We start from the raw sequence: 15,184 nt of genomic DNA on the forward strand, positions 1-15,184 counted from the left end.
TCCTGTAGTTTCTTGAAAAGCGTTATCCACCCTTAGTGTTGAGCAATTGTCAAAATAAGTCCTTAGCCCTGGGCATGAAAAATCTCTCTGCCCAAATGTGTTTTTTTTTTAGTGTGTTTGTTTGCAATCACATTAACGTCTCAGACATGGGCAATTTGTTCTGCTGTACCCTCCATCTTCTATGTGGTTCATGCGTTCCACAAGTACAACCCTACTCCTGCACGTAAACATGGATGAACTTCACTCGTGCTTCGTTGACAGCTGCAAACGTTCTAGGAGAAAGGCTCAAACGGTGGGGCGTTGACAACCCCTCTGACGGGGTTCTGCATGGACGCCCCGAAAAAGGGAGAAGTTCCGGTGAGAGGTCCCACCGAGATTTGAACTCGGATCACTGGATTCAGAGTCCAGAGTGCTAACCATTACAACATGGAACCCGGTGTCAAACGGTTGCCGACCCGCCAGATCGCAGAGTGAAGGCCGCTCGGTCTGGTGACGGCAAAAGCTTGAACAAGCCTTTTCGCATGCCAACATGCACGAGGGCATTTTCTTGAAGAAGGGCAATAATTTTCTCTTTCGTTTTGGAGTCGGTGCTTTCGGCATGTCAGTCGGCGGATTGCGGCTGTACGAGATGCATTTCGGACCCCGGACCCTCGTACAAAAAAACCACGATCTCCATTAGTCTATAGGCTTCCGGGCGTCCACGTTCATGTGTTATAGACAGAAAACGTAAAGCTCATCCATTTACAGTCTGTTATAATAGAAGGTAGCAATAATAGACTGAAACTGATATTTGACCAGAGGTGTAAAGAGTACCTGAAAACCATACTTAAGTAAAAGTACAGATACCTTGCAGTGAAAATTACTCCATTACAAGTTACAAGTCACCAATTCCAAAACGACTTCAGTAAAAGTCTTCGAGTATCTGATTTTAACAGTACTTAAGTATTTTACTCATACTGAATGTAGGCTCAAAGCAGCACTGATAGTCCTCAACACTTAAGAGACATGTCAGTGAAAAACAAGAAACAGTCGATACGTGAGGAGAGCAATCGCATTTATTTTCTTAAATCATAATAAGACTGAACACCTCAAAATTGCAACAAGTCATGGCCTACACCATAACTTTTATAACAAATAACACCATATAGACCATTTTATAACACCATAGCATCTATTACAAACACCCAAGTCTCATTTAAGCTCAAGCGCTCTAGGTAAACCAAACTCCTTCCAAAAAGGTCTCTTCAATATGACGATAAATAAAATAATGTTAAGTAAAATTAAAAAGTCAAAGCCAGCGATTGTCAACTACCTGACAATGCACTCGTATTCACATAAAGAAGTTAGGGCAAAATTCACAAGAAGTACCTTCAATGCCCTTTAAATGGCAATATTAATTCTTCTGTAGCAAAAATAAACAGCTGCAAAAAGATAGGTGCCATGCAAAATGTAATGTGTAATTGCATTAGTCATTACAAATGTAGTGGAGTAAAGAGTACATATACTTGTTCAAAAATGTAGTAAAGTAACAAGAGAGTAAAAGTTGCTAATATCTTTAATACTCAGTACAACTACAAAGTAGCCAAAAAGATACTTAAGTACAGTAACTAATTACATTTACTCCAATACTTTACACCGCTGTAGCATTCATTTGCAAGGCAATTTACATGATGATTGACTAATGACATTACAGTATTTTTGAAACTAAAAACATGTGAATACAGAATGAATGGGCAAGTGGAAACGCTTGGTTCAAGCCCATTCATTCTGTTTCAATGTTTTTTTTCAAGTCCATTGGTAAATGTAGCTCAATATTTACCTTTTAAGGTGTCGTTTAAAATTTAAAATGTCTATTTGTGCGGTTTTTAATAAACAGAATCACACGTTTAAAAGTTTTACATTCACACATTTGAAATGTAATGATGTCCATTGCAGAGCGTTATGAGCATATGCAAAGTGACCAAATACATTGCATTGAACAGAGGTCACAGGTCAAACTGAGCTCATATACATCAAAGGGCGCTTCCTAAGATGCTGTTAAAGACACAGGTTAGAATGCAAACACATGCCTTTAATGTATTACAGTGCAGAGTGTGATGAGCATATGCAAAATGAACAAATACATTGCTTTATGAAGAGGTCACAGGTCAAAATGAGCTCATTCACACAAAGGGCCTTCCTCAGATGCTGTAAAAGACACAAGTGAGATGCAAACACATCATCTTTAATGTAACACAGTGCAGAATGTTATGACACTTGCAAAAACCACAAAAGTTGGATTGTGCAGAGGTCAGAGGTGAAATGAGGTTTGGGCCTAGAGCAGATGCTTGTAGAAAGACACAACTGAGGATGCAAACACGATCATATTTAATGTAACACAGTGCAAATGACCAAATACATTGCATTGAACAGAGGTCACAAAGAGGGTTTTTGTCGGAGAAAGCAAAGAAGAAAGCGAGAGAGTGATCGGACACAAGGACGGTCACGAATCACATCGACGGCTTACAACGGTAGTTTGTAATAATAATAATATAATATAATTAAATCTAAATAACAAAATAATTTAGATCAATACGTGCAAAAATACTGTATGCCAAAAACAATAAGTCTATATAACTATAGAACTACAAAAACGATCCTCGGATTAACTTGAACTCTTCGTCGGTGTGAACTCTGGAATCAATGTCTGCCACCACCGTTATCTGCAAAAGTAACAAAGAAAAAGCAACTTAAGTTCCATGGACAAATTAGAATAAACAATTAGACGAACAAATTAATGAAAAATGTAAAAGAACTAAATGTAAATGTTATAATTAACTAGCAAAAGTTTGTGCACGGTCGCATCAAATGGTTTGATTAAAAACATAACCTATAATATTTCCTTTTAGCCTATGTAAAAAGCAGACATTAATTTGCAGATTAAACTGTTTTATGTATTTCTGTGTATTTTCATTACTGAAAAAAACAAGCATATTGAATATAATCAGTTCAAGTGCAGCGTCACAATATTAAGTGATGTTGATAAGGACTGATTTGACAGTGGAGTTTAAAAATGTATGCAACAGATTTGGATTGTTTAATAAGCGGGGAAATCAAATACGTATATTGAAAGTGCACAAAAAGTACAAAATTATAATTACCTTTTTAAAGTATACTTTAAAATATCTAAAGAATATTTAAAGTATCGTTTGCATAAGCAAGTGTAAATGTTAATAACTCCACTTTTCTTCGCAAACATAGCCGTTTCTTTTACACATCAATTGATTTAATAATTTAGAATAAGAATAACAGTTGTTAGTAATTAGTGTAGTTTTTAAACAGAAAAATTTATTTATTACTAGATGCGCGGATAGGGATATGTTCGCAGGTTTGAACTTAATGATAATTATAACACATGCGTAATATGGACCTGAAAACAGTCTTAGGTCATTTTGAAATGGGTTTAACTAGCTGAAATTTCTGTATATGATTGTAGATAGGCATATCTGCTGAGATACAGCCCGTTAATTGATCTGAGTCAAATTTAGAAAATGCCTTTGATAATCAGGCAGGGAGCCACATCACAAAGTTATTATAAGTAGGACAAATATCTTATGGAACATGATCTTTACTTAATATCCTAATGATTTTTGGCATAAAAGAAAAATCGATAATTTTGACCCACACAATGTATTTTTGTCTTTTACTAAAAATGTTGTGCTATAAATGTTTGTATCATATTTTAACCTGTAGTTAATACTACAGGTAATATCAAAGTATATTGTAAAAAAGCATGATTACCATTTTAAATTCCTGTGTGGGGCAAATTTCAGGACTAATGCGATCAGGTCTTCTACATCAATCGCCTTCAACGTCTTGAAGTTCTTTTGTGTTGCCTCTAGAAATAGAATAAATAAATCACAGTTAATCTCCAAATAATTTCTGCAGTGTAATGTGTAGACACAGTACTTCAGACATGTGTCATAGTGATAAATAAAAACACATTTGATTTTCAATAATTTTAATACCATGTGCTTTTAAAACAATTTATTTTAAGAAAGTTATTTAGGTGATGTAAGTGTTCCAACAAAATAGCAGTTTTATCATTTATAGCAAATGTACAGTTACGCATTGAAAACACAGATAATTTCTGTTTTAAACTGTAAACTGTTTACATGTTTTTTCCATATTTTTACAGAATTTTCAGGTAACCACAGCTGGCAGTTGTTGTTTTCTGTAAAAAAAATTATGGACATTTTTTACAGTGCAAGCAGATTTCACTCTGAAAATGATATCTCGTCAGATGGTAATTATTTATGATAAATACTTTTTACAAATACTTTTGTAAATTAACAATTACAGTATTTTAATTGCTTATGTGCTATTTTCATTAGCAAAAACCTACACCTGGGGTCTCTAGTAAATGCAGCTCAGTATAGCATAAAAGTAAGCATATTTCTTAACATGAAAGCAGGACAAGATGGTAAGGACAATTGATTACTTTAAAGTCTTATCATTACCGGTCGCTGCCACATGATCTTAATTTAAAGGGCAATTTATTCATACTGTTAGATTTATTTATCATAAAAACCCTAACAATGGTGACAATCAACAACCTCTCCAGATAAACATTCAATTCAATTCAATTCAATTTTATTTTATTTATATAGCGCTTTTCACAATGTGCATCGTTCCAAAGCAGCTTTACAGGAGCAAATAAGAAAAACACAGAAAGGTAAAACACAGCACAGTGCATGGTGTTTATAGACCAAGCAAGATCATTATAATAAATAATATCTAATAAATAAATGAATAAATAAATGCAGTCTCCCGGTGAGCAAGCCAACACTGCACTGCTCTGCTGTGGCGAGGAACCCAAACTCCAATGCTGAATAATGGAGAAAAAAAAACCTCGGGAGAAACCAGGCTCAGCCGGGAGGGCCAGATCTCCTCTGACGTGTCATAGCTGCACTCAGTGACCCCGACCAAAGCCACCGAGCAACGTCCACGAAGAACAGGGAGAGCCCACGAGCCGCGACCCAGGAAGCCCCACCCGCCGAAACCGTGCAGGTCCAACCCGGTCCCATTCCGCGATCAACAACAGACAACAGAGGAACAACCAGGGAAAAGTAGTAATGGCATAATTAACTTTATTCCTCTGTTGTCCGACATCGACCACAAAACAAGACCAACCAGACCACACCCACACAGTCCCAACAAATGAAACGCCCCGAACCACAACCAACAAGCCCCCCCACCCCCTACAAACACCCACCCAGCTACCTCCAATCAGCATTGATACTCCTTCATTCTTCATGTTATGTGGTTTACTTTGATAGGCGTCCCAGCGCGACATCCGACGGGTTTTCCCAGATTGCATCACATATGTCTAGTCAGTAACAATGACATGTGAAAACACGCACGTCCCTTCGCGAGCGTATCACGCTCTAATGAAGGGAAACGGGGAGTTACAAATTGCCCTCATTGTAATCCGTCAAAATGACGGACGAACGGCCTTCAGATTTTTCCGTCACTGGCAAAAAAAAATCTGTCAATGACAGAATTTTCGTTTAACGCGACCTCTGGTACACACGTACAGGAAAATCGGGACCACGGCCAATCAGAGGGGGGTCCTCCCTTCACTATATGTGAATGTGGAGTTATGACACAGTTTAAAAATATTTAAACAGTTTTATGGACAATTTACAGAACAAATGATTTTCACAAAACTTTCTCAAAACATTTCTGAATCAGTTCGACATGAAGAACCAGTGTATGAATCTCAACAATGGTGACAATCAACAGAAAGAAACTTCATGCTGCAATGCATGCTGGGTAACATCATAGTACAAAACTCAGTCATGACTCCCAGCATGCATTGCAGTTGATCTGTTAATCTGATTTAGTTTGATGATTGTCACCATTGTTGAGATTCATACACAGATTCAGAAAAGTAACATTTTTTTTCACATAAAATATATAAATAACTTTTTACTCTATAAACTGTCTCATAACTCCGCATTCACATATTAATAAGAAATTACACTCAAAAATAACATACAGAACTTCATTGTGATGAAATAACAATCATATTCTGATGTCACTGGATCTTAGTTTTCTTTGCCCCAACATATGTGTTAGACAGTAAAGAAAACTTGACATTAAACTCAAGAGTCAAGAGCTCAACTAAAGCAAACACTGATCACAATAATGGTGATTTGTTTCAACATTAATTGCAGGTGCAAAAGTGATATTGATTCAATGCAATTAACATTGACCAATCAGCTATTTTTTAACATTGATTCAATGGTTGCTTGCTGTCTGGGTATCCATGTGGAAAGGTACAATATGTGTACCTTTGAGGGTACTGCCCCAGTGACAACCATTGTACCCCTAAAGGTACAAATCTCACACATTTTTCTGATTTTGTTTTATTCTGTTAATTGGAATAATTTTCCAAATACGGGGGCGAGGGATTGCAAAAAACAACGTAAAATTGTCATTAATTAAACAAACAATAATATACTTTTAAATTAACGTTCACCTTTATGTAGTGCTACTGACAAAAAAAGTCAACAGTCAATATTTTCAAATGAAGTAGCAATATTTTCCAAGGGCACTAGATGTATGCATTACATTTTATGTCAAATGATAACATTTAATTAAATTAAATTAAAATATGATTATCCACAAAATCCATACACAGCATTAAGGGATATAAGATCAACATTTAAAAATTACATTATTCCTAATTTTACATTTTTAATTGTACTTTAAATATGAATAAATGCCAGTAAAAAGCAGCAATCAATCTCAGGGCTCTCAAGTTTTGAACTGAGTTCAAAGTGAGATTTTGGTGGCGGCGGGGGTTTGGGTGGGGACGGGGGTCTGATCTGAAAAATGTGACACATAAATTTGTACAAATAAAAAATATTTATTTAATTCATCATTTCTTAGTGCAGGTTTGTGTGTGTGTGTGTGAGAGAGAGAGAGATAATGGTTAGTGTTGTTTATTGTAGGTGTTGGTAGCATGTTTTGAGGCCTTCAGCACAGGGGTTGGTGGCTCCCACTTGAAACACTGTGGTTCCAGGCCAGCCATTTTCACTGTCATGATGGATGACAGAGTTCCATCCAGTGCCAAGCTGTTCCTGGTTTTGGTTTTATTTAGTCCAACCATGGAGAAAACCCTCTCAGCGTCTGCATTTGAGTGAGTGAGCACTAACACTAATGCAGCTATTTTAGAAAGCCTCCCAAACTGGCTGCCAACATGCCTGCTTATGTCCCTCACGCCTTGATGGGCACAGGAGTTCTCTTGTCTGCAGACTGAGCACCAGTAGAAGGAGCTGGTGGTTCCCATTGTGACGTATGGCCATCGGGTTGACCACTCCTTCTTAAAGAAACACCTATAGGTGGCTGCTCTACACTTTTCACAATGTGAAATGTGTATAATAGTTTTTTCTTTCCCTTTCTTTCCTTTTTCTTTCCTTCTGAATCAGAACTAATACTAAACAAGTGTCAGAATAGCTGCTGAAATGAGCAGGGATGAACACGTGGTGTAGTTGCAGCTAGCAAAGGGATTCACTGTTAAAGCTGACTGTATACTGTTTAAGATATATATTTTCAATTACTGAAAAGTTTTTATGTTAATTAAGATGTCACTATGACAATGTGGACATGTGAAGCTTGACAACATTTAACTACAGACACATTATGTTGAAAACTAGGAAAAATGAATGCAGATACTTACTGTGTGTGCTGCAGACGTTTGAACCTCTCCACTGAGGAAAGGCAGACTGGGGGAGGGGCTGTCACTGAGGACATCAGACCGTTTCTTAAAGGGGCGATTACCCCAAAATGACAGGGTACACAGCAATTACAGGGACGCATGCAAAAAGCTTAATATTATTATGAAAATAGAATATAAATTATCCAAATTATGTGTTTTATTAAATACGTTGTTGAGGATAATAAGAACATTCAAAAAATATTTTAATTTTGTGCAATGTTTCCACTTTTTACACTCACTTAAGTTAGGTTAGCAATGTGAGGGACATGCCAAAATCACATACATCGAATCAAAGAAAATGGTATAAAATGATAAAACACATTTTAAGAATCTTCTTATTGCAGTTGTATGTGTGTAAATATTAGGACATTTATAATAAAACCTCAAAATGTCATTATTTTACATTATGTTCACGATGGCTCAGTGTTTCTGATGAGGACACCAAAAGGCACTTTATAGTGATAATGATCCATCTGAATTAATGTCGTGTGAAGCGAGCCTGTCAATCACACAATGTGTCGTTGGAATCAGAATGTAAGCGTTGTTGTTGCGGGAATATCTAAATCTTACCCGGATACAGCAATGCTATTTTCTGATTGGCTGTTCGGTAGCTATTTTTTATTTGATTAGCTGGTTCGTGGCAGGGCCTTCTGAACTCTATGGGGAACTCACTTGATTCTTCTTATAGCGGCGCAACTTGGTGGGCGTTATCCTGGACATTTCTCTGCGTGAGAAATACAAGGTGTGAGCGTGTGAACGGGTTGAAATGCGTGTGTCTCACGCTCAATGCGTGAGACTTGAGAGCCCTGCAATCTGACCAGCTATTATTGTGTAATTTCTGGGCACAAATATAAATATAGATATGTTTTTTACATGTATTGAGCACTGTTTTTCACCACAGTTATAAATGCACTTGATAAAATACCTAAAAAGTATTGAGAAGTATTCATAGGAACATTAGTATACAGATGGGTTGATCTGAAATCATATTCAATAAGAATAATTACATATAAGTAGGTTTATGATGATAATTTTATTATTTGAAGAAGAATTGATGATTTAATGACACAATCTGTACCTGTAACCAATGATTGTTCATATAAATGCACTTAATGTCACTTTAAGCATGTTTAAAGCACATTTGAGCACAATGTAACAAGGTAAAATCCAGTGATGTTTTTAGAGGCCTAAAGTTTGAAGCCTGTTGTGCTCTCTCTGAAACCTGGGGATTTTCCACTGTTTAAAAGTAACCATGATTACGCACGTACGCCACGCCGTCTCGTATGGAGACCGTGGCTTGTTTGGTGGTCTCGTGTGGTAACCATTGTATGCAAATTATTTTAAAAATGATGTAATAGCCAGCGTACCACCATTAGATACGTACCTTGTTGCCTGGGACTTATTGGTGGCAGACAATTAACAATTGGTTAATAAAAAAAAGAGATAACAGGAAAGTACCTGATTGGTTTCAGAAGAGACCACCTTTCAGAAGTTTTACTATAACTGTAGACTGAAAACACTTGGTTTTTAGATGACTTGGAACATCTCACTTTGTTTGGCTCGAGCAAATAAAGTTAACTCCTTGACACCCGGACCTTCCTTGTCTGAGAGATTTTTTGAACTACAAGACTGATATTTTTCCACAACACTATTTTATTAAAGAAAAATCATATACAAAGAACAGATCAAATTAAAGAGCAAATGAGTTGTACATTGAGTTATACAGGTTATACATTGCATAAAACATTAATTACAAGTAAAGACTCTACAAATTAACAATCAGCAGTAATGTTTGCATGCATGCACTTATTTAACTTTCCAACACATTTGCATGTACACTAAGCAGACGCTTTTAACCAAAGCAACTTAGTGTATTCAAGCTATATGTTTTTAACAGTTTGTGTGTTCCAGCTGTGCACAGATTCATAAATGCTGACAAACACCTTGCTTATATAATGTTGCTGTCAGGGCTCGAGTCTAGTACCTCTGGGTTTTATCTGTCTTGTCCTCTGTTTTTGTTTTGTTGAGCACTTGACAGTTGCCATGTGCTCGGAATCCGCGTGAGTGTGGCCCCGCCCCCTTGTTACCCTATCTACTTCTCATTATTGATTTCCCAGATTCACCTGGGTTCCCCTTAACTTTCCCTCTCCCCAACTGGTGTCTCATTTTCCTTCCTGATTGCTTCCCCTTTTATTCCCTGTGTTTTGCGTTGTTCTTTGTCAGTCTGTTTTGGTGTATTACCGGAAGGTTGTCTCTAGTCTACTCTAGTCTACTCTAGTCTAGTCTAGTCTAGTCGTGAGAATGCACTGCATTTAAACTTCCTTGTCTTGTCTAGGCTCCAGAGATTTTTGACTGTACCTGGTGTCTGCCTCTGCCTTGCTCTCTCTTTTATCTCAGCATCACTGACTACCGGTCCCTACACACAAGAGACACCTCTGCTGAGGATTACGGCGGATCGCTGCCTTCCCGTGGATTCCTCCGGCTATTTGCACAAGTTCCCACAGCCCAGCTGTTCTACGCCGCGGTTCTCTTCCGGTTGTGGGTCGAGAGCATAAGCTACGGACTTCTCCTGTTGGTCCAGTAGGATTGCCGGGGCCGTTACCACTCACTTCCGCTATTGTCGTTTACTCCAGGCTGAGTTTCTCCTCTCCCTCGCTGGGCGGATTACTGTCGTTTACTCCAGGTGGATTTTCTCCTCTCCCTCGCTGGGCGGATTACTGTCGTTTACTCCAGACGGATTCTCTCCTATCCCTCGCTGGGCGGATTATTATTTGTTCGTCCTTTCTGCAACTAGTGTTTTTGTGTCCCTCGTTGGGTGGATTTACATTTTATTTTCTTGGCAGTTTTTGCCCTGGTTCCTACGGCCGAGTGCTCGAGCCTTTTTAAATTTCTGTTGACATCCCTGGACTCATTGCCTATTTTGTTCCTCCCTGTCGCGGTGTGTGTGTTCCGTAGGGGATCTAATAAAATCTCTAACTACTCTGCACTTGACTCTTGAGTCGTTCCTAACAGTTGCACTTTAAAATGGCCCAGCCAACACACCCATGTGGGCCCAAAGGGTCTGCAAGCCCAGATGGGTTTATGATGGGACCTTGATGGGCTCCAAATAGGGCCCATTTGGGTAATCCCACGTGGGGCCCATAGGAGACTACTTACATGGGTTAATGATGGGACCCAGCTAGGTTTTATGTAGGTCTGTTATGGGCCACAACAGCTATATATATGGGCTAACATGTTTGTTTGGGTTACCTTACTTTACAGTAAACCCCTAAATACAAATATTACATTTAACCCACTGAACAGTAAAGTAAAATGTGAAATGTATTGCTTCAATGAAGAAAGACCAGTAGCTCATGCTTTCATTTATTAAGAACTTTTTAAAACTCAAATACAAACACAAAGTGCAGTAATGCTCCAGCAACATATTTTTAGAATAACCTCTTAAACTGAAGAGTTCCAAAAACAATACAAGGCAAAGCAACAGTGTAGCTCCTCAGTCCTCTGTTCTCACTCTCCCGGTGGCCCTATGAAAAGATAAAACAAATTAATATATTTCACAACTCGTTATATTAAAATATCTAAAATGTTATATAATACATATAAAACAAATGTTATGTTTAGTTTAAACATGTCACATCAGCCTTTAGTACCTCACATCAGTTGTTAATCAGTGGTTCTCAACCAAATTCCTGGAGCCCCCCAAAACTGCACATTTTGCATGTCTCTTTAATCAAACACACCTGATTTAGGTCATCAGCTTTTTAGTGGATAATCCAAGACCTGGGGTAGGTTGCATAAACATTGCCACTATTGTAAGACCGTATCTTAACTAGTTTAACCAACTAACAGTTAATCAAAGTGTGGTAATCTGTCTGTCTTTGGTTTAAATAAGGCTATTATACTTTAAACTAACTTTGCAAAGTTAGTTCCTCTTTGAGGAAAGAGAAACAACAATAACAGATGACTAACTTTTCAGAGTAGTCTAAGCAGTTTATGCAACGGGTGTCATTAAAGGGGCTCCAGGAAAACAGTTGAGATCCACTGATGTAGAATACATTTACAGGGACACTCCATTAAACAACTCCACCAAAAACAACTAAGTGACAGCAATATGTCTAAAAGCTGATTTATACTTCCGTGTCAGACTTAGGCTGTGCATTGGTTTTCATTTATACTTCTGCGTCGTTGTCCATGTCAACGTGCAGTACACATGAAGACCGCTAGTCTGCAGTGTCCATGGGCATGTTGTTTGCGTAGCCCGCAGTACCACGGCAAAAGCAGAAGAAAAAGCGGCTTGTCAGAGACGCATCAGTCGTGACGGCGGCAAATAATATCCAAGAACAGATAATTTCTTTAAAACTATAAAAAAAAGAGACTACAACGGAACAGGAGAAGATGGCATTCTTTCAATCTCCACAAGAATTGTACCATAAGTGTGAGTGATGTATAATGCTATGTTGTATAATCAATTTTATACCATGGTCTTTTTGAATACTCTATTCTGATTGGCTAGAAGGTGTGCATAAAAACCCTTTAACGCACAGGTAGCTCCAAGTTTGTTTACATTTGAAATTTAACTGACAAAATCACTGTAATTTTCACCTGTTTGATCTAAAATTTCACTGTAAACATCAATAAAAGATTTAACTTGGTAAATGACCATGGTATAAGCGGGATAATCCACAGCTAGCCGTGCGTTAAAGGATTTTAATGCACTTCGCAGAGGCAACCACTCTCCGCTTCGCGTCGGGTGGTTCTTGGCCTCCACGTCGTGCATTAAAACCCTTTAAGCTGTGGATTATCCCTTACATAAGACACTTGTTCTTTGATTTGATTTATATTACATTAAAGTATATTAAAGTGAAAAAAATCACACACTAAACAAATACATAGAGAGGGAGGAGTTTTAGCACACCAATCACAGCATAGAACACGCTGTTAGAGGTGCATGTCAGGAAACTGCGTAGGCTGCGCGTACTACACAGCCTATGGCGTGTCTACGGTTTAGGTTTGACACAGAAGTATAAATTGGGTTTAAGAGTGCAGATTGTAATAAATTATTATTATCATTTTTTTTGTATCGCTTACCCATCTTGCTCTGCACCACGTGCTCTCGCAGTCCGGTTTCCTCCCGTCCCTGGCACCAATGAGCCACTTCGACACTGCCTTTTCTGCTTCTTTTCTGTTTATTTGGTTTGTAAGGGCATTTTTTTTCAAGCTCCCTGTGAAATGCATAAAAACAAAGAGCATAATAGAGAGATTAAAATCCATATTTGACCATTTGCTTTAAAGAAGCAGTTCTTGTTGTTTTCCACAAAACAATGGTATCAAATAAAACACTGACATTTGTCTTAGTGTTTTCTTTTTTTTTCAACCATGAAAAGAGTCTGTAAACACTGTGACAATTCTCATTTACATCAGAAAACCACTTACCCAGACAGCAAGCTAACAGGTACAAATCATTGAATCAATGTTAAAAACTGTTGATTTGTCAGTGTTAATTGCATTGAATCAATATCACTTTTGCACCTACAATTAATGTAGAAAAAATATTGAAATTTCAACAAATCACCATTATTGTGATCAGTGTTTGCTTTAGTTGAGCTCTTGACTCTGGACTTTCATTAAATGAATTTTCTTTCGATACTTGCAATGGTGTTTAATACAAACACTTAAACATCTATGAAGCTTAGAGACAGGGTATCCGATCTCTGATTGGGCTGTTGTAATTTGAAATTGTAAACGTGCTGTGCAATGCAAGCATTTCCTCGCTTCCCTTCCTGGGCAATGCCCCTTACTGCTGATTGGCTACAAGTTTGTTGTTTACATGGCTAACGCTTTCTAAAGCGTTTTCAGATAACGGACACCCCGCCTTTAATGAAATATATTTTAACACATGATCATTGGCGGTTGCTTCTATAATATTAGTTCTGATAAGTTGAAAAATCAGCTTCAGTAAAGTGGAGGTTAAGCTTTTTGTACTGATGAAAATTGTGATGTTTGTAAAATCACTGCAAGAAAGTAAACAGAAAACTTTACTGACACACTTAGACATCAACACTCATCATACAAACCTCAACAATGGTGACAATCATCAACCAAAAGCAGATAAACAGATCAACTGCAATGCATGCTGGGAGTCATGGATGAGTGTTGTACTATGATGTTACCCAGCATGCATTGCAGCGTGAAGTTTTCTTTTGTTGATTGTCGCCATTGTTGAGTTTCATACACTGTTTATTCATGTCTAATTGATTCAGCAGTGTAACACTTTTAAAAATCATGTGTTCTATTAGTCATCAATAACACTACTTTTATCTCTTTAAACTGCATTATAACACAGTGTTCACATATTAATAACACAACATACTGTTGGACTTTAAAGGCAGTCCTGCATGTTCAAAAATTTGAAGAGACAATTTGCTCAAAAGTAATATAAGGTTTTATTATCAGATGTAAAAAGGTAACAAAGCTTTGGGTTGTCAGATGATCTCCTCACTCCACCACAAGCCAACAACAGCCAACAACAGCCAACATATTCAAAACACCCATATTTATAAAGTATTTGACGTCGTTCTATCTTCTGGATCCGCCTTTGCCTTTTAAGGAGTGTTGTTCTCTTTCCACCAATCTCCATACGCCACGTTTATCTGCTTAGTTCCTGAAAAATAAAACCTTCTCAAAACATACATCCTGTGGTCAGTCGCTAGTATTGAGGAATGTTCTCCAGGGACACCCTCCCCCAAGGAGTGGTCTCCTAAAAACAGTCTCCTGTGGCCGAACAATATACCAACATTCCCAACATTCTTCCAGTAAAAAGAAAACACTCAATCATCTAATGTTTTTAATTATATAGCGTTGTTTCTTAATCCTATGATTCATTAAAACACATCACAACTCATGATTATACTTAAAACATATGTAGTGGATTAATTCATATTATTTCTTTTCTTTATAACTCTTTGTGTGTGTGTGTTTATCTAGATAATTTATGACTCCAACCCCCAACTTTCTCTGTTCTCCCTGCCTGCCACAGCAACCCCCCACTGAGCGAAACAGAAAGCACACGACAAAACCACACAGCCCAATGAAACAAATGAAAGAAAACACTTATTGATTATATTGATATTTAAATCATACTTTTATCTGAAAAATATTCCCACAATAATTAACAGTTAAGATGATGAATTATAATCGCGTCATGATGCAAGAAGCTGTCGCGTCTTTTTGTGCTCTTGTCTGGCGCCCGTCTGGTCATTTTAGCACAATTTCTTATCATGGTCCATTTGTACTCTTTTATCTAATGTGACTACAAATGAGAGGGCATTTCATATGTTGTAAATGACCTAACAAAAATGATGTTTTCAAGTAGGACCAGAGATGAAGCTATAGGCAAAGATGAACTGTCAAAGATGTCTT

General features: G+C 37.6%; 1 non-coding gene across 1 annotated transcript; it reads right to left on the bottom strand.

Moving 5' to 3' along the window:
• Positions 1–362: 362 nt before the first annotated feature.
• trnaq-cug (transfer RNA glutamine (anticodon CUG)) lies at positions 363–434 on the bottom strand. The gene has a single exon. It is a non-coding gene; the product is annotated as a tRNA-Gln (tRNA).
• Between the last annotated feature and the right edge of the window lie 14,750 nt (positions 435–15,184).

Source organism: Triplophysa rosa, linkage group LG15 (assembly GCF_024868665.1).
Source record: "Triplophysa rosa linkage group LG15, Trosa_1v2, whole genome shotgun sequence".
In the NCBI taxonomy this organism is placed as follows: domain Eukaryota; kingdom Metazoa; phylum Chordata; class Actinopteri; order Cypriniformes; family Nemacheilidae; genus Triplophysa; species Triplophysa rosa.